This window comes from Phascolarctos cinereus, unplaced genomic scaffold, assembly GCF_003287225.1.
Source record: "Phascolarctos cinereus isolate Bilbo 61053 unplaced genomic scaffold, phaCin_HiC Scaffold_2;HRSCAF=192, whole genome shotgun sequence".
In the NCBI taxonomy this organism is placed as follows: Eukaryota; Metazoa; Chordata; class Mammalia; order Diprotodontia; family Phascolarctidae; genus Phascolarctos; species Phascolarctos cinereus.
Genome location: NW_027555625.1, coordinates 289,932,187 through 289,957,385, shown reverse-complemented (window position 1 = coordinate 289,957,385; position 25,199 = coordinate 289,932,187). Strand labels below are relative to the sequence as shown.

The window sequence follows — 25,199 nt, the reverse complement described above, 5'->3', positions numbered from 1 at the left end:
AACACAACTGAGAGAAAATAATACATAATAGCAGCAATATTATTTGAAGAATAACTATGAACAACTAAGTTATTCTGAGTATTATAAATGCTCTAACTATGAAGGACCTATGAAGGAAGATGCTATCTACTTCCAGAGAAAGAATTGATAAATAGAAATATGTACACTATGGTTTTACACACACACACACACAACATGTGTCTGTGTCTGTGTCAAATGGTGACCTCCTTTAGTGCAGGGTAGGGAGGGATAGAGGAATGCAGTAAAGAACTTAAAATGTAACCAAAAAGTGAATAAAATTAAACAAAAGCATAAAAAAGTATTTATTAAATACATATTGTGTTTCAGACAGTGTGATAGGCTCTGGGGGAATACAAAGACAACAAAAACAAAAAAAACCAACACTCTTACACTAGCAGAGATGCCAATGGAAATTGTGAATGGATCAAAAGAAGAATTAGTCTCATTTGTACAATCACCAACACACACATGCACACCTTTGTACACCCAAAAAGAGGAATAATTTTGTTCTGTGTTGCCACCAAATTTGCAGCAATACTAAAGTAGTTATCTATAGACACAGCCCCATCACAGAAATACTGCTTGGAATTAGAGGACTTGCATGAATCATTCATTCACTTATTCATTCATTCAGTTCCTGAATAAATATTCATTAAGTGCCTACTATGTTCTAGGCCAGGGGTGGGGAAACTTCGACTGAATCCAAACTAGTCTGTTCTGTGAATTTTGGTTTCAGTCAAAGGGCCACACTAGAAGACCTAGAAGGCTGCTTGTGGCCTCGAGGCCACAGGTTCCCCATCCCTGTTCTAAGCAACATGCAAGGTGCTAAAGATAACAACAAAAAAAAAAATTCCAAATTTTAAGGTGTTTACATTCTATAAAAAAGTAAAAAGGCAATTAAGTAACAAAAAGAAAGGTATCTCTCAGAGGAGAGTGGAGGCACACACACACACACACACACACACACGCACACACACAATCATTTCAGGAAGATTGCTTACACCAGAAAAGTCCAGGGTAAGTGCCAGCAAGGTTGGGTACCTGCCATTCTCTGCCAATGCCACTTGTTTTCACCCCAAATGAAACCCCTCTCACTTGTTAGCATCAAGAGCCCCCCAGCACCGGGACTATTGCTACTCCCATCTTTCCTGTTTCTCTCCACTGACACTTAAGGACCCTTAGATAAACAAATGGCTTGACTGGGACTTAATAGAAATGAATGGGCTGTGAGAGACAAATAAAAAGTGGGTTAAATGTTTAACACAGTACCCTGTTAGCATCCAAAAATATGGCCCTGAACACTCCGCCCCATTAGAAGAAATTCAGTCAACCTCCCTATTTTCTGCTAAGTTGCGGTACCTTAGCCTCCGACTGCATTAGAATTGATGGGAATAAGTGCAGCCCCATTACAGCCCCACCATTACAACATTAGGAGAGAGTGAATCTAATTCTTCTGTTAACACCAAAGCAGTGGTGCGGGGGGGGGGAGGAGGATCAGTTATGGAGGTCACAGCAAAGAATTCAGAAGGGGAGGAAGGGTAGAGGGGTCGCCCTTAAAGACAAAGCTGTGAGGCCGTGACTGAAACTCCACCTATTAGCTGGATGACACGAGATGTGGATGCTGGCCCTATGACATATTCACAATATCTCCTGGGTGGCCAGGACAGTCCCATCACATCATGCTGTAATTACAACAGCACACTTAGCTTCTTGGATCAATTGGCAATTCTTCAGAACAGTTTAAAATACCAGAAGAGGATCTTCAGCTGGGAAATAATCTTCTTTTAACTCCCCCCGAAGAGACAGCACTCAGGGATGGGAAGAGGGCCAGGACCGTGCAGCAAGAGCTGTCCCTGCTGGCCTTGGGCATCCTCAGCTCGAGGCCCACGAGGCCCAAGGATAGCCCAAGGAGCACAAGGTCCCCTGGACATTCAAGGTCCTTCTTTCTCTTTGCCTCTAGACCTACAAGCAAGGCGCCTACTGCGTGCCTACTGAACCCTCACCACACTTAAGGATGTTGCCTCTGATTCCTTTGGATTCCTTTCAATTGTTCCACTAAAGTGAGTTTTATCTCTATAACCAGACTGTGAGCTCCTAAAGAGTGTCATGTACTTCCTTTTAAAATCCCACCCCCAAATATCTCAGCAAAGGAGAGCTGGATAGAGTGAAGAAACAAAACAAACATTTATTAAGCACCTACTGTGTGCCAGTCATAATCTCATTTGATCCTCACAACAACCCTGGGAGGCAGATGTTACTATGATCCCCATTTTATGAATGAGGGAACTGAGGCTGATGTAGTTAAGTCCAGGGTCACACAGCTAATAAGTATCTGAGGCTGGATTTGAACTCAGGTCTTTCTAGAGTCCAGGCCCAACACTCTATTCATTGTGCATTCACTCTCTCCTGGTCACTGTGGATGTTATCTGACTTAGACTATGCCCCAACCCTCCCCCACTTCCCGTTCCTGCCCCAGTACCATTTTTTATTTGGATTGGACCTACGAGTGTATCAGGGAAGGTAGGTGGCACAGTGGATAGAGTGCCTGTGCTAGAGTCAGGAAGACCTGAGTTCAAATCCTGCCTCAGACACTAGCTATGTGACCCTGGGCAAGTCACTTAATCCTATCTGCCTCAGTTTCCTTATCTGTAAAATGAGTCAGAGAAGGAAATGGCAAGCGACTCCAGTATTTTTGCCCAAAAAACCCCAAAGGAGTCACAGAGAGTTAGACACTACTGAAAACAACCAAACAAAGAACATGATTTCATCAGGCGTAGGACTTTTCCTGCCCATGTAACTGGGCAGCTCATAGGATGATAGATTTAGAACTAGAAGAGATCTTTGTCACATCCGATCCAACCCCTACACTCTGTAGTTAAGGATGGCCTTTCAGGTCCCTTCCAGCTCTAAATCTGTATTTTTTATTCTATGTAAATGAGGCCCAGAGAAGATGTGACTTCCTCAGGATCATACATCTGATACATGGCGGATCCAAGAGATTCGTACCTGGGTCCCCAGACTCTGAATCCAGCCCCTTTTTACTATCCTCCTTCATCCATCTAGTCTTGGGGAATCATTAAGTAAAAGAGAGCGGAAGTGGTTTGCCTCTAAACAAATGAGCAGTTATGTGTCCAAGACAAGACTCCATCCATTGTGCTGTCCTTAGGCCCTTAGTTTTAACAATGATGATTTCTAAGAATAATGATGTTGATGGACAGCATGGCACAGAGGATAGAAAGCGAGCTCAAAGTCCAGAAGCTCTGTGTTCAAGACTTCCCTCTTTTACATACTGTACAAGCCACTGGTCTCCTGACTGTTCCACAAACAAGACACTCCATCTCTCAGTTCTGGACGTTTTCTCAGGATGTCTCCCGTGCTTGGGACTCTCGCCCTCCTCTGCTCCAACTAATGACTTCCTTGGCTTCCTTTAAGTCCCAACTAAAATCCTGACCCCTCTTAATTCCTCCTCTTTTAATTATTTCCTATTTATCCTGTATAAGGGCAGTTAATAATAATAGTGCTTAATAAATGTTTATTTAATTGAATTGAACTCAGTGCAGCAGGAAACTCTGCTGTTGTGCTTTGAGGGTACAGGTAGTTCCCTACATCAGCGAAATCATAGGCCAGAACAAAAAAATATGCATCCCTCCTACGTGTATCCTCCACCAAAATCCCAGGATTAATGATTTAGAGCTGGAAAGGACTTCAGAAGCCATTGGATTCAACCCGGCCGCTATACAAGTGAATCTAAGAACCAGGGAAGCTAAGTGAGTTACTCACAATCACACAGGTAGCAAGGATCAGCCATGGGATTTGAATCAATATCCTCTGACCCTAGAACTAGGGCCTTTTCCACCACACCATATTGCTTCCCACTGCCATCTTTGAAGCCTCTTTGTGGTACGGCTTTCAAAGGTGAAGCCAGAAGATCCTTTGTTATTCAGTCATTTCACTTATGTCCAACTCTTTGGGACCTCATTTAGAGTTTCCTTAGCAAAGATACTGGAGTGGCTTGCCATTTCTTTCTCCAGCTCATTTGACAGATGAGAAAACTGAGGCAAACAGGGTTAAGTGACTTGCCCAGGATCACACAGCTAGTAAGTATCTAGGCCAGATTTGAAATAGGTCTTTCTGACTCCCAGCCCATGGCTCTATTCACTGTGCCACCTAGCTGCCCAAAAAACAATAACTACTACTACTACTACTACTACTACTACTACTACTACTACTACTACTACTACTACCAGCACCACCAGCATCACCACCACCACCACCACTAATACTACTACTACTACTTCAACTAAACTTAGAGGGGCTCATGGTCAAAGGTTGGCCATCAGATAGTGAATGTTTGACTACACTAACTTAGTAAGCACTATCTATGAAGGCAGGTATGTCAAACATGCAGTTCACTGGCAGCAATTCTGAACCAGATTTAATATGTAACTGGGAAATATATTTAACAGAATAAATAAAAATACAATAGACCAGCGATAATGTTAATATGTGGTTTTCTAAGTCAATATGCATCCCACAGGGATCCTAATAACAGTTTAATGGTTTTCTTTGAATTTGCATTTGACATCATTGTACTAAGGGTACAGAACTTTATCTGTTTGGGGTGACCCCGGTCTATGAAATTTTGAGGATCTTTTGAAGTATTCATGAAGCAAATACGCAGAGATCTTCCCAATTAATGAAACATTTCATATATACTATTTCATTGGATCCTCATGAGAAGGTTATACTGTGGATGAGGGTACATGTTATCCCCATTTTATGGATGAGCAAACTGAAGGCCAGAAAAGTGAAATTGCTCTCCTGAAGTCACACCATTAGTAAGGGATAGAGTAAGGAGTAGAAGCCAGCTCTCATAGATTCCAGGCCTTTGCTGCTCCTCCTTAGAGAGCTATTGCTGGTCTTGTTCACTCACCTCTATCCACAGAGGACTGGGGGAGGGACAGGGAGGATGGACAACAATTGTAAAGGCTTTTAAGGGAGGGTAGAGGTGGTGGTGATGGCTTCATCTCTTGATTTCTCCAACCCTCCGTCCTCTAAGCTTTTCACATAGTTATTTCATATTGATGTGTCCCAAGGCCCCCCGAGTCACTTTTTCATTCAATCATGGTACTGTTTGTCAAATGTCCCCAGCATATCCTGGCAGCCATCCAAGGACGTGGTTTTGCCCTACAAAGTAAAAACAAAAAACAAAAAAAAATTGCTGGGTAGTTGCAGAGCTACTGGCATATCACACAGAGACAGAGAAGTTGTCCTGCTTTGGAGGACAGAGGGTGAGTGGGGATCCAAGAAGGAAGGCCCTCATTGTGGGTAGGGGTGGGAGTAGGGCTCTGAGAATGCAGATGGGAAAATCACAGAATAATTTTCATTTAGTCTATCATCCCTCTGCCTTCAGAACACCTAAATCAACCAAGATTGATGAGAATCTATTCTGTTTTTAAAGACTTCAAGAGATGATGGCACGGGAAGATTGCATTTATTAGCTACAGGAAAAGATGACTAACCTTTTCCTATAGTTAATAAGCTCCATTCGTAGAAAGTTCCTCCTTTCAATAAATGAGGCTAACTAGAGCTCTTGTGCTGTGGCATAAGCTCATTCTCTTTAGTTTCTGTGCTCATTAGAGATGGAGAACATTATCTATATGAATTGGAGATTGCCATTATGTAGGGGAGGCAGTCTGGTACAGAGGAATTCACACTGAACCTACAAGTTGGGAGATCCGAGTTCTAGCCCTCACTCTTGCATTGATTGGTTATGCGACTTTGGATGAGTTGCTTAATTATCCGAGGCCTCAGTTCTTCCCTCTGTAAAACAGAGAATGGCACTAGATGAGGGGTGGGAAACCTGTGGCCTCCAGGCTACAATTGACCCTCTAGGTCCTCAAGTTTGGACCTTTGACTGACTCACAGGTCCCCCACCCCTGCACTAGCTTATTTTAAAGAACCCTTCCATGATCTATGATCCAAGTTTTTCCTCATCTATCTCTCCTCTAAACTAAATGAAAGAGGGGTAGTTGGTCTTAGACTAGTTGACTCCTCCCTTGTTAGGTAAACTCACGGAAAAACAAGAGACTGATAACAGAGGTAATGAAGTATTAATATGTTAACAAGGTAATAAACTGACTATAAACATGTGTCTGTCTCCTTTGTCCCCTAACAAAATATGAAAACATTTCCCTGGTTGAATTGGAAAGGGAGGTGGAATTGGCTGGCAGAAAATTTGCCATGCCCCTGGAGGCTTTTAAATGGTGAACCAGTTGTCTTTGTCCTTTGTTCTAAGGGACCATGACAACAGGGAGATGATGACATGACTTGCAATTGACTTCGATTTGAATGAGGGAGGGCTGTGCAAGGTCACCAGCCTCGCTTTCTCCTCTGGAGTCATCTGGGTCCAGTGGCAAGATATAGATCAAGACACTTGGAGGTGTCCCTGGATGCAGTGCTAGACCTTGGCCTTTTTAAGCTAAGGTCTTCTCAAGTTCTCACTTTGAGTGATGTAACGCCCATTCAGTGGATAGGAGTGAGTCAAGGGATGGCCCCTTTAATCAAAAAGAAAAAAAGAAAAAAGACATCAAATTGGTAGGGGAAGACCCTCAGGATTGCTCACCAGAAGAGAAACAGTTAATATTTACATTCACTCTGAGCAAAGAGGGCTCAAAAAAATAAACATTAAGTGATGTTTGGGCAGGGACCTATTGTTGTCCAATCCATGAGCTCCAGAGTGAATTAGGTTTAAGGCTTGGTCTTTGAGAGTTTGTCGTGTTTGTCCTTCATTCTGAAGAGGACCCGACATCAGGGAGATGATGACATGACTTGCAATTGACTTTGATTTGAGTGAGGGAGGACTGTGCAAGGTCACCAGCCTCGCTTTCTCCTCCAGAGCCATCTGAGTCCAGTGGCCAGATATAGATCAAGACGACTTGGAGATGGCCCCAAAATAGTGAACTATGACTGGCCTGGAGTCAGTTGATATAGTTCTAGAGTCTGGAACAGCTTTGCAGGGAACCTCTTGCCCCTATGCCAAAGGGTAGTGAGAAGAGGAGGAGAAGGGATTTTCTTCCCTTCGTATCAGCCATGACATCTAGCAACGGAGCTCTTCACCCAGTGGAAGACACTGCATCCAAGAGTTTGAGAGTTTCAAGAGAGTTTTAAGATGCACCTGAAGGACCAGAAACACATACTCTTTAGACAGATGTGGACGCAAAGAGTCAATTGTCCAAGGTCCCAAGTAGCTTTAAGAAGCATAGTGACTGGTGTCAGAGAAGAGACGGACCACAGATTCAAGGGAACACTGACCCTAGCAATGCAGAGTCCAGCCCAGAGAGAAGCAGATCCTAGCTGAGTGACCCATCCAACAAAGATGCTGTGCCCAGGGTGTGTGAAATTTCCAGAAGGCATTAGCCTTTGCCCCATGGGTTCCCTACATATGTACCTCAATACCATCATACTCTAGGTTTCTGCCCATTCTTCCTGCAGACTCCATATGTATTTGTGGGAGAGTGTGGTCGACACGTAAGGTGTGTGTATAGGGTGAGGGAGTGGGGATATTTTGTAATTATTATTCTTAATATACTGTCTTCAGAAATACCTTTGCTAGGAGCTAATCATGCCTACTGGTTTATTATTATTTTTTTTTTAGGCAATTGGGGTTAAGTGACTTGCCCAAGGCCACACAGCTAGCAAGTGTCAAGTGTTTGGTCTGAGGCCAGATTTGAACTCAGTTCCTCCTGACTTCAGGGCAGATGCTCTATCCACTGCACCACCTAGCTGCCCCAAAGCAAATCACATTACTTTTTTTTTTTTGTCTAAGCAATGGGGTTAAGTGACTTGCCTGTGGTCACACAGCTAGTGTCAAGTGTTTGGTCTGAGGCCAGATTTGAACTCAGGTCCTCCTGACTTCAGGGCAGATGCTCTACCCACTGCACCACCTAGCTGCCCCATCCTACTGGTTTATTATTAAGGTGAAGTTTACTGATGAGGCTTATGAGCAGGAGCTAGGACTCACATACTATCCCCTAGAATCTGGGAATGGTAGCTGCCCTCTGGGGACCCAACCTGAAAGTGAGAGTGAAGGCTAGAAGGGACAGCGTAGAAGGATGCTGTAATAAATAACCCCTGTTTCTTTAGTTTCTCCTCATAGGAACTTGGAATCTAGGTAAAAATGAAAGTGATCAGTGTTTCATTAAGAGAACTATGTAGAAACTTTATTATCAGAAGAAAGGAGGGGGGTGAGCAGAACCAGGAGAATATTGTATACAGTAACAGCAATATTGTTTTAAGAAAGACTTTGAGCAGCTAAGTCATTTTGACTATTATAAATACACAAATTATAAATAAAGGCCAGAAGAAGAAAGATGTTATCTGCATCCAGAGAAAGAACTGATAAATAGAAGTATGTACAGAACAATTTTACATATATATGTAATTGTGTCTAATGGTAGCCACCTCTAGGGCACAGGCAGGAAGGGAGGAAGAAAAAAAAGGGGGAAAAAAGAACTTTACATAATAACTTTGTTGTATATTTGGAAGGAATAGCAAGTTGCACATGGTATATTTGCAGTTTCATGTGCAATCATCTTTTTCAATTGTACCGAGTTATGGAAATGCTTGTTTTGTTTCATGAATTGAAAATAAAATAAGTTTGTAACACACACGCACAAAAAAGAAGGAAAGATAACAAAGGTCAGTTGCCCTCAGAGGGGACTCCGTTTCATTAAGTGAGGCCCCAGACACTCTGGATGCACCAGTGCCCAAAACAGACCTTGAACAAAGAGGACAGGTTGTCTTTTCTACCAGACTTTTCTGTCCTTTCAGTGAGGACTATACCAGAAAGAAGCTCAAAGAAAAAAAAAGAGCAAAAAGCAAAGGTCTGTCTTTAATGAAAATGAAAATAAAGAGCACAGGGAAAGCACAAGCTAGAAAGGAATAGAACAAGACAGAACAGGAAACAACAGCATTAAATGGAATGGAATAGAACAGGAGGGAGAAAAATGGCCTGAGTGAGTTAGAAAGGGTAAAAATGAAGCTGGGTTTAAAAAAAAAATAGATAATGAAAAACATCCAGACATGCTTGATGTGCTAGGCTTTTAGGTGAGTGAGTTTTATTTATATGTGTCATTTCCTACATTTTATTATCTTCTGGCAGAGGTCCTGCAGTGCCATAAAGTGGAGTGAGGGAAAGGGGAGGGGGGATGCTGGTAGAAAGGTCTCTGTGGCAGGGGTAGATTGAATGACTCCCCTGAGCTCCTGTTTGCATTCAGTGCTGTGGTACCTCTACCTGCCCCACCAAACCTTTCCTTATATGGAAGTCTCAGCCTGTTTGTGGACTGGAGTAGATCTGAAGATTCTGGTCCTACAGTGATGGCAAAAAGTCACCAGTTTCTGGGGCCTCAGGCTTCCAGGCACTGATTTTTCCTCATCCTTTCCATTGCCCAGTTTTCCTCAACTTGCACTTAGAAACTTCTGATAGGAAAAAAAAAATCCTCCCTGGAAGATGAGTTTCTAGATAGTGGCTTGAGAGCCAGAAGACTTGGGTTTAAGTCCACTGACCAGAAATCAAGCACCATTTTCATTCACCCAGACTGCCTCTCCAGGTAAATAAATTAAGGAAACATTCAGTAACTCATTTTTTAAAAAAATATTTTTTTTAAAAAAGGATCTGAAGAATTTTGCAACTACTATAACAAAAAGTTTTATCTGAGCTTTTTTGCAATCCATCTCTCATCTCTGTGTTTATATACTGGGTGTCCCTCATGTCTGGAATGCACTCCCTCCTTACCCATCACCTCATAGAGATCTTTAAGATGCATCTCAGGGGGGCAGCTAGGTGGCACAGTGAATAATAGAGCTCTGGTTTTGGAGTCAGGAGGACCTGAGTTCAAATCCAGCCTCAGACACTTAACATGTACTAGCTGTGTGACCCTGGGCAAGTCACTAACCCCAAGCACCTTACCAAAAAGCAAAAAAAAAAAAAAAAAGATGCATCTCAGGCACCATTGTCTACATGAAGCCTCTCCTGGTCCCCCCAACTGCTAGTGCCCTCCTTCCAAACTACTTTCTGTCTAATTACTTTGCATATATTTGTATTAATTGACTTTATATTTTTGCTATAAATATTTTAATGTGTACTTGTATTCCCCATTAGCACGTAAGCTCACTTGGAATTGGGATTGTTGCATTTGGCAGCTATGTGGCGCCTGGAGTCAGGAAGACATGGGTTCAAATCCATCCTCAGACAATGGCTGTGTGAATGGCTGTGTGACCCTGGGAGAGTCACTTTACCTTTGTCTACTTATATCCCCAGAACTTAGCACAACACTTGCCATAGTAAATGCCTATTGATGTGCTGATTGATTATCAGTTGAAAATCTCTATATGTGAACATGACTGCAGTGCCTTCACTAGCCTCACTGCCTATTCTGCCTAATTTGAGCAGTGGAGACTTTACCATCCAGGAAACTTGAATATGAAAGTTACACCTACATTCACTGGGCAGTTTGCGGTCCACACAAGTAATGCTCAACAACCCACCTAAAGCATCATCAGTTCTACCAAACCTCCACTAAATGCTTACGCTCTCTGCCCTTGCCCTCCTTAACCAAGGAATACAACCATTAGTTTGATTCAACTCAACAAGGATTTTATTAAGAGCCCACTCTGTGCAAGGCATTGTGCTCAGTGCCGGAGACAATACTAATAAGAACTAACATTTATAAAATACTTAAAGGTTTGCAAAGTGTTATACATGTGTTCTTCATCTTCAGAACAACCTTCATCATTTGTTCATCTTCAGAACAACCTCAAAAGCCAAGTACTATTATTATTCCCATTTTACAGGTGAGGAAACTGAAGCTGAGTGGTTAAATGACTTATCCAAAGTCACGCAGTCAAGTAAGTGCCTGAGCCAGGATTAGAACTCAAGTCTTTCCGACTCCAGGTCCACCACCCCATGCCCTGGACTTCCTGGCAATGCAAAGACTGAAGCAAAAACAAAATAATTCCTGCCTTCAAAGAGTGTATACCCCACTGGGAAGATAGAACATATATACAGATAACTGTGTTACAGAATAGGGAATGAAAAGGGAAAACAAGCCAAAATCTCTAAGAATACTTCAGGGATGAGAGAAAGGTAATACCTGGGAAGCTCAGGAAAGGCTTTGGGGAGGAGATAGTAACTGAGCTGAGATATAATTCAGAAAGGAAGTGTTGAGGAGGGAGTACATTCTAGGTAGGGATTTGGGAAGGGGCTGGCTAGTGGGGCACAACAGTGATGGGAAGCGACACATCCGGTCCATCTGAGCAGAGGACAAGCATCCTGGACCAGGGCCTCAGCACCAAAAGGACTAGGAATCAGACAAAGCCCTAGGGACAGCAGAGCCTTAGAAGTCAGGCCTGCCAGAGAGGAGTGTCCACGTGGTGTAGATACGGCATCTCTTTTCAGCGTGCATCTTCTCCTGCCATCTTGGGATAGAGCTAGAAAGCTGTTGCCACGTGGGAGTTCATTCCAATCTTTAGGGTCTTTGAGCTTCTTCATCCCTTCCCACACTAACTCCTCAGTGTAAACCAAGGCCACTTTCTACCATCCCAGGATCCTGGAGGGTGGCAGGCCCTATCAATTTTTACTTCCCCAATCCCATGGTAAGCAAGTTCCTGTCTCTTACTCCACTAATCCCCATGTGACAGAAGAAAACCCTTTTTCCCTGCTACATCTCCCTTTGTTCTCATCCCATCCAACCCATACCTAACCTTCCCAAACTTCTTTCTTCCTTTCCTATTGTACCTTACGTGTACATGTTGTTCTCCCTAATAGAATGTAAAATCCTTGGATCAATAACTGTTTCATTTTGTCTACATATCATCAGCACCCATCACAATACCTGGAACAGAGAAAGTTCACAATAAATGTTTATTGGGTGATTGAATAAACTTTCCTTAATCCTAGTTCTCTTCCTTCTTTCTTCCTTCACTTTTTTTCTTTCCTCTTTTCTTCCTTCTTTTTTTTCAAAAGTAGGCATAGATGAGTTACTACTGGCATCATCGGAGAGAACTTACAGATCAATGAGACCACAGGCACATTACTGAGTGCCTTCTTATTATTCTACTAACATTTTCTTCCAGGCCTTCATCATGGTGTAGAGTTGTCCCTGGATTCTCAAAAGCTACATTGGGGGAGCATAATTGTTGAGTCTTATATAACTGGAAAGACTTTGAGAATGGGTCTCAGGATGAATCTCTGTCACCTGAGGTCCAGTCTAGCTAAATTGGAAAGACATCATCAGAATGGCCAGAGGGTGATGAATTTTTCCAATATTTCCATATGGGCTCAAAGCCCATAGAGTCAGCCTGTTTCGAGGGAAAGAACAATAAATTTAGAGTCAAAGGACTTGATTTTAAATCCCATCTCTGCATCAGCAGCATCTTCATCATTATTGTATTTATATATTACCTCAAGTTTGTAAAGCTTTATACACATACTATCTAATATGATCCTCAGAACAACCCTGTGAGATAGATGCCATTATTATCCTCCATATTTTAGACGAGGAAACTGAGGTGTAGGGTGGTTAAGTGACTTGTCCAGAATAAGTATGATTTGAGCTCAGGTCCCCCCGAATTTTTAAGTCCAAGACTATCTACTGTGTCACCTTGTGCCTGTGTGACTTCTGTCAAGACACTTGGCCTCTATGGGCCTCAGTTTCCTCATCTGTAGAATGAAGAAATTGAACTTCTAAATGACTTCTAAGATCTCTTTCAGCTCTTTAGACTCTGATCCTACCAACCAAATGTCTGTGATGTTTACTGACAGAGGAAACATCCACCTTGACAATGACTCAGATCCTGAGGTAGAAATAATGTTTAATGATAAACTTAATAACTCTCAATAAAACAACCAAACAAATTGGAGCTGGATCACCCTTTCGGTTAGCTTCTCTTCAATCAACTTATCAATGAATCAATAAGCATTTATTAAGTACTAGTCGTGTGCCAGGCATTGGGGATACAATAAAAAAGTAAGATAATTCCTGCACTCAAAGAGATCATATTCTACTATTCTGCCATATTCTACTGATATTCTGTTTTACACAATATATAGCACAGAGTGGTGGCCAGAGAAGGGAGCTTTGGTCGAGGTAGCTAAGCTAGTCAAAGGAATTGCAAACAGAACTGGAGGACAGTACATTCTCATTTCTTTTCCAGCAGTAATGGTAATATTTATTTGACTATTGTATCCTCAGTAAGAGGTATAAAATGTGTGTTGGTGAGATAGGAAAGTACCCCTCCCATGGACAGAGCAGAAGACAGGATGCCCACATTGGCTGTAAGGGACAAACACTGCATGATCTGGGATCAGCTAAATATAGAGGGGTCTAGCGGTGCAATGGATAGAGAGCCAGGCCTGAAGTCAGGAAGACTCTCTTCCTGAGTACAAAATTGGCCTCAGATATTTACTAGCTGTATGGACTTGGGCAAGTCACTTAACTGTGTTTGCCTCAGTTTCCTCATCTGTAAAATGAGCTGGAGCAGGAAATGGCAAACCACTCTAGTATCTTGGCCAACAAAACTCCAAATGGGGTCATGAAGAGTTGGACATAGCTGAAAAACAACTGAATAACAAGATACAGAGGGTTAAGACAAAAAATGACTCACCCTCTGGAAAGAATGAGCCTCAGAGATAAGTTAGTGTAGAAATATCACCATGAACAAAACTGTTTAATAATCCCCAATGTATGGCCCACACTTTCCTGCTTCTATATCAATGCTTGAGCTGTTCCTCCTGTCTTTGCTTGTTAATATCTTCTCTATCCTTCCCTAGACCAGATTAAAATCCATCTCCTCCATGATGATATCCCGTAACGATAATAATAGTGAAGATATCTCATTTTAAGGCTTGCAAAGTATTTATTTACATTACCTCATTTGGTCCCCACAACAAACCTGTGAAGTAGGTGCTATGATTATCATCCCCATTTTGCAGAAAAGAAAATTGAGGCTTAGGGTAGGTAAGTGACTAGATAGGTAGCTAGAGAACTTATCCTATGATTACTATGTGCCAGGATATATATTCCTAAGCACTAGGGATTGTTGTCGTTGCTCAGTCCTGTCCGATTCTTCGTGACCCCATTTGGGGTTTTCTTGACAGAGATACTGGAGTGGTTTGCCATTTCCTTCTCCAGATCACTTTACAGATGAGGAAACTGAGGCAAACATGGGCTAAATGACTTGCCCAGGGTCACACAGCTAGTAAGGCTGGATTTGAGCTCATGAAGATGATTTCTGATTCTGAGCCCAGTGCTCTATCCACTGGACTACCTACAAATAGAGTTAAGAAAGACATCCCTTCTCTCAAGGAATTAACATTCTAATGAAGGAAGACAATATGTCAAGTGGAGCTGGGAGGCACAATGCAGCAGTGGGGAGCTGGGGATGCTAGTGGTGAGTTATGCCTATCAGATCCTGACTTCCTGGGGGCAGAGTCCAAGGTCCTGCAGGGGGTAGATGAGGATGATGCATAGCATGGAGATAGCCAGGAATCACACAACTGATGTGATAGATGGTGTTGGAACCTCGGTCTTTTAATTCTTCCAATCTAGAAGTCTTTCCACTTAATAACATGGCCTCTCTACGAAGTCTTCATTGGGCTCCCCATTTGGAAGCGTTTTTTTTTTCCATTATCTGATCCCACTGCATTCTGTATTTTCATATCATATTCTAATTTACATTTCATTCATGTATGTGTATGCTTCCACAGCCCTGCCAGCCTCCACTCCTTAAATTATAAGGCTCTTAAGTCAGCAACTGTACGTTATTTTGTGATCTCTCCCTATGCATTGCGTGTAGTAACTATCTCATGTTTGTTGAATGAATAAACACACTGCTCCATTTTCACTTGTCAAACTAACAAAGGTAGTCAGAGATTTTCTACCTTCAGAGGATTATTGTAACAAAGTTTTCATTTTAAAAAATCAACAATTTATTGACTTGAACTCCTCAAGTGAATGTATGCTCTGGAGGTCAGGGAATGGTTTTCTCTTTTTTTCTCTTTGCATTTCTACCCTCACCCTATCCCTAGCACCCTTCCTGGCACATAGTAGGTGTTTAATAAAAATTTGTTAACTTGAATTAAACTGATTATGAATTTAGCTAAATCAGCCAATCTAATCACTGCTTAAATAGATATTACCATTCATTAGAAATAAGGTTTCTTGCTCCTTGTCATTTGAACTTCTTTCCTGATACACATACGTGGAATTTATGCCCTACCCATGCCCACTAAAGAAGTTAACTTCCATAAAACCTAGACTATGGAAATGGAGATCAGAGAAATGGATAGCAGAAAACATTACCTGTCAACCACTTCCATAACTTAAATTCCTAAAATTCCCCATATTATGTGTGAATGTAATTACAAGGCATGTGCCCCCCCTTTAGGAGAATAATTCCTTTCTTTATATATATGTGTGTGTGTGTGTGTGTGTGTGTGTGTGTGTGTGTGTGCATGTACACGTATATTTTATTTTTCTCTCCAAATACACGTTAAAACAATTTTTAAACATTTTTTAAAGTTTTGAATTCTAAATTCTATCCTTCCCTTTCTCCCTTCTTCCCCTCCCCCTCCCTGAGACAGTAAGAAATCAAATATAGGTTTAATATAAAGAATATAAATCTCATAGTCACACCCACTGGTTACACCCTCTAGGCAGAAGTTTCATAGTGGATAAATTTAAGTGGCCCCAAGATACTGCCTGAGCTCACTCTGCCATTCACACCAGATAAACCTCCTGCCCCTCCCCTTAACACATAGAAAAATTGAAACCCATGGTTTTATCCACTGGTCAGCCTGCCTTATCCAGAGCAGAATGGCCTGATTGGTCATTAAGGCTGATTTGCTAGTGGGATGGGGGAGCCCACCTGACTCTGCCCAAGTGGAGCCATGATCCAGCTTTGGGGGATTTTCTCATACTCCTGTAAGCATAGACAGCTCTGGGCAGACAGCTCCTATTGGCCTTGCCAAGACCATACCTGGCCCTAGGCAAATACATATGCCTTTACCTCATGTATTGCGCATAACTCCTGACTAGACCCAAGTTATTCATGGCACCAGCATTTCATGTCATGTTTTGACATGTGTAATCACAAACAATTAACATTTTATTTGGAAGCATCATTTATTTATTTATCTATTTGTTTGCTTGTTTATTTATTTATGCAAGGCAATGGGGTTAAGTGACTTGCCCAGGGTCACACTGCTAGTAAGTGTCAAGTATCTGAGGCCAGATTTGAACTCAGATCTTCCTGAATCCAGGACCAGTGCTCTATCCACTATGCCATCTAGCTGCCCTGGAAGTGTCATTTTTTAAAAATTATTTTTAATTAAAAGCCCTATTTTCTTTCCCTCTTATCTCCTCTCTTCATTTAAAGATAAAATAAAAACCCAAGTAACACATATGCATAGTCAAGCAAAACAAATTTCTGTGTTGAACATGTCCAAACTTTGAAGGAAGAAAGGGATAATATAATCAATTCATATTTATTAAAGACCTACTATGTGCCAGGTGCTAGCAATCTAACTGGAAAGAATGCTGCATTCCCTATTTGCAGTGAACTTTCACTTTCATATTCAGAATTATGTATTATATGAAAATTAGGTGCAACCCCCATTGGACAGACCATAACTGAGTCAATTTCAGATGCCGGTAAACAAAAAACAAAATAAAATAAACAAAAACAAATCAAAAATCCCCCCATAATCCAAAGCATGCAGCTAACAGTCAAGCTATTTTTTATATTAACATGTATCATTCATTATTTATTCTAATAATGGCCAAAAGACAGACACTGTGCTTTATAAAAGCTCTTTGTGGTAAACCTTCCTGAATACATGATAAAGTAATGCTGGGGTTTCCAGACCCATGACCTGCCTTCACCCTCATTTTTGCATTAAGGGAGTTACCTGGGGGTTTGTTTTGGTAGTCACCATCTTACTTGCTTGGACCAGAGTACCCTGAGCCTAACAATTGTCCCAAGAGATACCTGTCTACCCCCAGGATCTCCAATACCTGGGTGAGGCCAACCAGTAGAGAACTTGACTCCATACATTTTCCCCTCAGGTACAGGATCACAATGTAAGAAGAATGACCTTGGATGAAATATTCTTTTCTTTCCTCTGGTTCACCCTTCCCCCACCCAACATGTGGCTCAGACCCAACAGATGCTCCACTTTGGACAGCAGCATCCAGGTGTGCAGAATTCTGTTCCGTGGTAACATTTGGCTTGGAGCACAATTCTCAAAGGCCTTAGATGGGGAGATGATGGGAATGCCTGGGTTCCAGCACATGCCCCTCATGCCAAGAAACTGATGGCTCGAAGAAGAGTGAGGGGAATGTGTTTGATCAGCAGAAGGAGAGGTGCAAAAATATGCCCCATCATGCCTCCTCTGCACTAGCCAAAAAAAAAAAAGGCTCTGCCTTGGAAACTCTGAAGAATACTTTACCTCCCTGATGCCCCTTAGTGAGTTCTCTAAAGTCCCAGCTCCAGAATGATAAAGACAAGGCTTTGAGAGAAGAAGCAGAGAGAGAGAGAGGAGAGAGTACTTCACATCTATTTCTCCTTGAACGCATAACGTGTTTTCCCCGTTGAACCTGGGTGCTCCATTTATTTTCCATTCTCTCTCTCCCTTGGTGTGAAGGCTATGAAAATATATTCTTACTCTGAAACTTGAGTAAATCATTAGGTGACACCCAAAGTTAAGTTCAATGCTGGGGAAAATTGAATTTATCTTGGAAATGTATTATTCTTCCAAAAGTTCACTCTGGTAAAGTCTAATGTATAGAAAAGCATGAAATACTATAGTTCCAAAATATGCAGGTTCTTATTGCTAAACATTAGGCCCCAGGGTCAGAATCCTGAATTCCTCAGTCAACCACTCTCTTTAACTCAAAAAACGCATCAACGTCTCTGCTAAATGGCAGTCTTACTCACATCTCATCTTATCATAATGTCACAAAACCCATAGAATTACAAATCAGTTTTAAGGCGAGATACATGACAGCAAAATATAAGTACACAAAAACTGCATTAACGATCAGTCTTCATTTGTCCTGACCGTTTCAACTTCCCTCTCCTCTCAGAACTACTCAGTGCCGGGCTCAGCTTGAGACTGTCTGAGATCCATTTTAGAGTGGACTGAAATATAAATGACAGTTCACACTACACATGAACATAGACAACTGTATAAAATATTTAAATAAAGACAGAAAAGAACAGAGGCGAGCCGCGGAGCCTTTGGCAGGCCCAGCCATAGGGAATTCAGCAGCTTGAGATTCATTACAAATTTCATCTTTAATGTTATTTTTAGTGCAATATTTTGTAGCACTCAGAAGTAAATCTTGGTGTGCTATCTCTCTCCCTGCTTTGGTCTGCTCTGCTGTCTGGTCCTTCAGTTTTACTGAAACCTAATACATTTCCAATAAAATTGATTTGTGACGTCGTCAATGCTGTTTGTTACTGTCCTCTGTTCCTTGATGTAATGGGGTGAGAGGTATTGCAGGAGTGGATAAAGTGGGCTGGATTGTGCTAGATTGGAGAACGTGTCAAAATGAACCCAAGAACCAGTGGATTCTGCGTGGATGAGGTTGCCCACTCATTGTTGCTTCCCTCTGTGTTTGAACTTTGACTATTAAGTCTCTTCCATTGGAGGCTCTGACTTCTTACATGGCCTCAGTAAATCTCAGTGGTCAGGATCCAGTGATCTCCCCTTCCACGAAACTTTCCCTCAAGGTGGGGTTGTCCTTTGCGTTAGAAATTGTTGTTGTTGTTCAGCCTTCCAAAAGGACCAAAGATAGCATGAGGGTGATGTCCAGATTTCTATGTAAGGAAATAGCAGCAGATTTTTTAAATGACAACCCTACTTGTTTACTCCAACATGCCTCTCTGATTAACAGTCATTTCCTGCTAGCTTGCTTACTCCTTCATAAAAGGCCATTTCATCAGACCATCCCCAAAGCATAGGCAAAGGGACAAAAAAAGCCTAGGAGACATTCTATGACAGCAAGGTTGCCAGTGTGTTTCTTCCAGCTTTGCAGAGGGAGATTCCATAGTCCTTAGGCAGAAGCTGCTGAAACAGACCTTTGGCACCAGTTTCACTCAGTGATCTATCTAGGGTAGAGGCTCTTAATCTAGGACCCACCATGGGCCCACTGTGGATAGATTTCAAAGAGCCTGTGAACATGGGTGGGGGAAAATATTACATCTTTATTTTTACTAGCTTCTAACTGAAATTTACTTGTTCCTTTGATTATGAATGAAAGCTACAAGACGCTGCTCTGAGAAAGGGTCCTTAGGCCTCTTCAAACTGCCAAAAGGGTCCATGCCACAGATGAGGTTAAGAACCCCTGGCTTAGAGGGTGCTTCCAGGTAGATAATGTAAATTTAATAATTGGAAGGAAATGAGAATAGGATTGTTGGTCTCCTACCTTTCAGGGAAATGGAATCTGAAATCAGAATCATCTCCCACAATGCACTCCTCTCTCATCTCTTAGCCTCTTAAAATCACCAGTTTCTTGTAAAAGTTCAGCCAGATACCATGTTGCAGAATCATAGAATCATTCAATTTGAGAGCTAGAGGGGGACAAGAGTCGCCATTGGTCCAACCCATACACAAAAGGGACATCTGCAGTAACTTGTCTGGTAAGTCACTATCCAGACTCTGCTTAAAGACCCTGCAAGGAAGAAAGACCCCCGACACCTTGAGATGGCCCAGCCTGATGTTCAACAGCTCTGACTGTTAGGAAATTTCTCCTGATCTTTCATGAGACCTTTCATCTCCTCTGACCACTAACTCCCCTGTACTCCTTGCCATACAATTACCTTGCATTGTTTATGTTGATTTTTATATAGAGTCAGTGTGGCATAGTTGATAAACAGTTAGCCTCAAGGCATTGGATTTAAGTCTTTCCTGTGACTCCTACTGTTTCTGTGGCCCTGGGCAAGTCATTGACCTTTCAGGGTTCTAAGGCAATTCTCTAATAGTAGAGAAGGTACAGACATGCTGCAGGTCTAGAGACAATACTTACCCTCGAATGGAGGCAGCACAACGGATAGAGAGCTGGACCTGGAGACAGGAAGACCTGAGCTCAAATCCAGACTCAAAGCACTTGCTAACTGCACAATCTTGGGCAAGTCACTTAATCTCTGTCTCACTCAGTTTCCTCATCTGTTAAGAGGGGGAAATGATAGTATCTACTTCTCAGGGTTGTTGTGAGAATAAAATGAGATAATATTTGTAAAGTGCTTTGTAAACCTTAAAGTGCTTTATAAATACAAGCTGTTATTACCAGTGATTCCTATATGTTGTGCATATTATCTCCTTCTATGAAACATAAGCTCCTTGGCGGTGGGTTTTTTTTTCTTTCATCCTATTCTTTATATCCCCAGCCCCTAGAGCAGAGTATGGCACATAACAGGTGCTTAATATATGCTTGGTGACTGATTGATCCTAAGGAAGCCTAAATTCCAGCCCTGGCTCTGCTGCTGTGAGAATTTGGGGAGTCGCTGAATCTCTTTGAGTCTCAGTTTCCCCATCTGTAAAATGAAGGTGTAGAACTAGATGACCTCTAAGGCTTCCTAAATTTTTTCCGCTCATGACCCCTTTTCACGTTTCAGCAACGTTCGTTGATGCTGCGTGGCATGACAGCACGTACGGTGCAAAGTGCATATGTTGTGTGTTCGGAACCAAGGCTGCAGTGAAGTTACATGATGCAACACAGGAAAGTGCTGCCAGAAACAACTCAGATTCATTACGCATTTGATTTTTAATTAATTTTTGATCGTTGCATTTTCAGAAACCTTTTACTGTTGCCAATGGTCTCGATCCACAGTTCAAGAATTTCTGAAGGGGTCGTGAGCAGAAAAAGTTTAAGCAGCCCTGCTTCAGATAACCACTTCTACTTCTAAAATTTAGGGGTCAGTGGCAAAGTAATCAGGGGGAGTGATGGGTTTTCCCTAAATCAGGCACTTGGCCACTGGGCCTTGAATAAATATGATTTTTCCTTCCATTTTTGTGTCCATTTTAGCTTTTCTATCTGGTGCTAGGGAAACTGTGAGTATGTTTGTAAGCAGGCAGAAAAACAGATAGACACTTCTTTTTCCTCAGTCTGGGGAAGGAAACAGGAAGAAGTTGCCCAAATAAGGTTGGTGGGACCAAACTATATAAGGTAAGGACAGTATAATTTCCTCTAAGGTGACAGACTCTCTCTTATTTTGATTCGGTCTTGTCTATCTCATTCCCCTTCTCCCCCACATGCCACCTCTCTATTTTTATCCCTAAATTGCCAACACCTACTTTCCCCTCAATTCAGTCAGATCTCTTCCCCATCTGCCCACAGACCATATTCATTCTGGTTCCCCTTTTCCCATCTATCCCAAATTACCTGGCCCTTGGCACACCTTGGTGCACACATGATGCTCCACAATTGTCTAAGTAGATTGATAGATTTCTTCTCATAGCAAAATTTCTCCAGTGTGAGAGTGCCACAGACTAATCTGTATCTGAGAGTTTTAAAGTGACTGATAAGGAAGATGTGGTCAGAGCACTCCCCACATCTGGACTGCCTGGCACACTCAGCAGGGCACTGAGCCACAAGAGCCCAGACTGTGTCTGGAATATATTCTAGCCCAAACATGTCAGCAGTAAAGATTTTCAGCTCTGTCTTGGGGCCAAGGAAAATCCTAGGACCCTGAATTGAGATAGCCCTTCCTTAAAGGAACCTGGTACAAGCTAGAATCATGTGCCAACAAGCCTGGCTTGGGAATGGACTCCTCTCATTTGAGATTCTAATGATGGAGGCAGACCGTGAAAAGATGGCATTCCAGCTCTGCCACTATGCTACCCATGTGACCACCTAATTGAGAAGACAGTTTCCTCCTCCATTACATTGAGGCAGGGGGAGGTAAGGCATAAGAGGAAGTGATAAGGGTAGAAAAAGAAGTTGTTTGGACTAACTTGTGGCTAAGTTCACTTTCTGAGATGAGATTTTATGATCCAGCATGAATGGGGAAAAGAATGCTGGATTTGGACTCAGACAATGTGTTCAAATTCTGATTCTGCCACTTACTGCTTGTGTGACCTGAAGAAGTCCTTTAGTCTCTCAGGAAGTCAATTTCTTCAACTGTAAAATGGGGGGGTTTGACTAGATGACCTCAAAGATTCCTTCTAGATCTAAACCTATAATCCAATGAAGCTGTGTCACCTACACCCCTATAACATATGTTTATGGAAGGGAAGCAGAATCTAAAATAATAAAAAGTAAGAACCTCTCTTAAAGAGGGGCATATCCCCACAGGGACCTTCCTCATAAATTCTGTATAAATTGCCAGCTTGCCAGGGGTCTACTGGAGCCAGCTCACATAGAGCTGTTAAATTTTTGGTGTAGGCATTTACATCTCAAAAATTGGCAAATGCTATAAATCAGGGATTAATTTATGGTTTTGTTGATTGAACTTTTAAAAATGATCAAGAAAATATTAATAATACAGATTAAACTTAAAAGTGTCTCATGCACACATTTTCCCCCAGAAGAGCTAGTTGTCGGCTTCAGTTTCCATTTTCCATCACACCTCTGAGTGTTACCTCAACTCGTGAGGGTAGTATAGTATAGGGACAAATCTTTAGATTGAACTTGAAAAACTGTATGTTTTACATGATTGTAAATATGTAACCTATACTAAATTTCTTATCTTGGGGAGGGGAAAGGTAAGGGAGGAAGGGAGAAAATTCGGAACTCAAAATTTTTTTTAAATGAATGTTTAAAGTTATCTTTATATGTAATTCCAGAAAAAATAAAATAATTTAAAAAAGAAAAGAGCTATATCCAGATCCTAGTTCTGGTATTTACCAGCTATGTGGCTTGGAAAGTTACTTGTTTTCTCCAAGTATTGATTATTTCACCGAGGATAACCAACAAGCCTCAAACCTGTTGGTGAGTTAGAGGGATGTCTACCCCAACTATGTGAAGACCTCTCTGCAGAATGGATGAATGAGGACAATTTGTTCCCATAGCCATGAAGGCTGCTGAAGCAGGCACCGTGGAGCATTTAGAGCTCGGTCAGACATTGAAGACACTAAGGTCATCCGCTACATCCCAGGCTATAGCCAGTTGCCTTGACTTTTGTCCTACCGCTGGTCTTTGATGACTCAAAAAAGAGAGTAAAGCTGACCACTTTGTGCAGCTCTGACTCACTTAAATCCACTTCACATACAAGTCAAGACATTGCCCCAAGCTGTCATTGCTCCTCTTTGAAAACAAAGGATGATATATCAAAATGCTTGCCTTCATTATTAATGGGGTGGGGGGAAGGAGAAGAGGGAGGCACAGGCTTTAAAAATTGTTTTTACTTGTAACTGGGGAAAAATAAAATGTTAATTTTTTAAAAAAGAAGGAAAACAAAGAACGAATAACAACAATTTTTTCACCTACAAAATGGAAACGGTAGTTCAGGCCCTGCTCAGCCTACCTCTCAGGGGTGCTATGGCCATTCACTGAGCTATTCATTCATTTATTTAGCAAGCATTTATTAAACATTACTAGGTTTCAGGCACTATGCTAGATACCTGGGAAAGAGACAGACAGAAACAAAATAGCCCTGCCCTCAAGGTGTTTATATTCTATCGTAGAGTAGGAGAATCATCTTCATTATCAGCAGCCACAACAGTATTATCATCATCATCATAGCAACATGTAGTGCTTTATGTTTTGAAAATCACTTGACATTTGAACTCATTAACACACATAAGTAAATACACACTAAGTAATTTTGAGGAGTGAGGCACTGCTCATCAGGGATATCAGAATCAGCTTCCTGAGGAGGGAGGCCTTAGCAGAGGCTTGAAGGGAGCGAAGGAATCTAAGAGATGGAGGCGGGGAGAAGGGGCCAAGGTAGATAGCCAGGGCAGTCGCCAAGATAGGTGATGGACAGTCGTGTAGCAGGCACAGTAAGTAGGCCACTTCGGTTGGAATATGAAGTGTGCGAAGGGATTTAAAGGACTTTGAAAGTTAGACTAAATAGATAAATGCATTGTTGTTGTTCAGTAGTTTCAGCTGTGTCCAACTCTTCATGACCCCACTTGGGTTTTCTTGGCAAAGATATTGGATAAATGGTTTGTCATTTCCTTCTCCAGCTCATTTTACAGATGAGGAAATTGAGGCAAACTGGGTGAAGTGACTTGCCCAGGGTCACATAGCTAATAGGTGTCTGAGTCTGGATTTAAACTCACAAAGATGAATCTTCCTGACTCCAGACCCGGCACTCTTGTCTACTGCTCCACCTACCTGACATAGCCCATCATTATTAGAATTAGGGTCACACATTAAGTTCCTTTTGGTTGCTTTAAACCAGACGTTCTCTTTTGGCCAGGGAGAGAACAAGGTGACCAGCCGTGCCTGACAGCAGAAGACTTGGTCACTCCCTGATATTTCCCAAGACAGCCCCAGTTCTGTCCAACGGCTGAGGGAGGCAGCAGGAACAAGTTTCCATGGGTTGAGTCACAAAGGAAAGGGCACTTACATGCTTTGATACATTTCTGCTAGATTAACCCGCAGTGGGGAATTTACCCCTCCAGTCACATGCGTTGTCCCTTTAATCTCCTTTTGTATTTCTTCACTGACCCCAAGCATGTATTTGACTTGTGACCCTATTTCTGTTCACGAAATACAGGGCCATCTGACCGGGCATTCACACAGATGAACTACACAGTGGTGATTATCATATTGTAAACCCCCAGGCATTTAGTCCTGAGGAAGGAGTAGCCCTTCTCCCTGAGGCAAGCCACAGACTGTCAGGAAGAATCCTGCCTGTCTTTGTCTATAACTCTTCCTCTGAAATTTTATTAACAGACAGACGAGTGTCCTATTGATCCATTCTTTAGACGGCATTGGAAAAGGAGGCCAGGCTGGGAGATCATAGGATTACAGGATCATAGGACCTGGGGCTGGAAGATTCTAAAAAATCAGAGGAGCCTCGGGGCATAGATTTAGAGCTAGCAGAGACTTCAAAAGCTGTCTGGCCCAACTTCTTCATTTCACTGCTGAAGCAGTGGAGTCTAGATGGGAGTAAGGGACAGAATGGGGCTTTGGTTGCAGGTCCTGTGATTTCAAACCCAGGGT

The 25,199-nt window shown here is 42.0% G+C and overlaps 1 long non-coding RNA gene across 1 annotated transcript in view; it reads right to left on the bottom strand.

Moving 5' to 3' along the window:
* Positions 1-309: 309 nt before the first annotated feature.
* The window catches only part of LOC110207428 (uncharacterized), a 70,745-nt gene continuing 45,855 nt past the window's right edge, over positions 310-25,199 (bottom strand). Inside the window, exon 3 of the long non-coding RNA XR_002324157.2 lies at positions 310-5,208. This is a non-coding gene — a long non-coding RNA (uncharacterized LOC110207428). The remainder of the gene's footprint in view (positions 5,209-25,199) is intronic.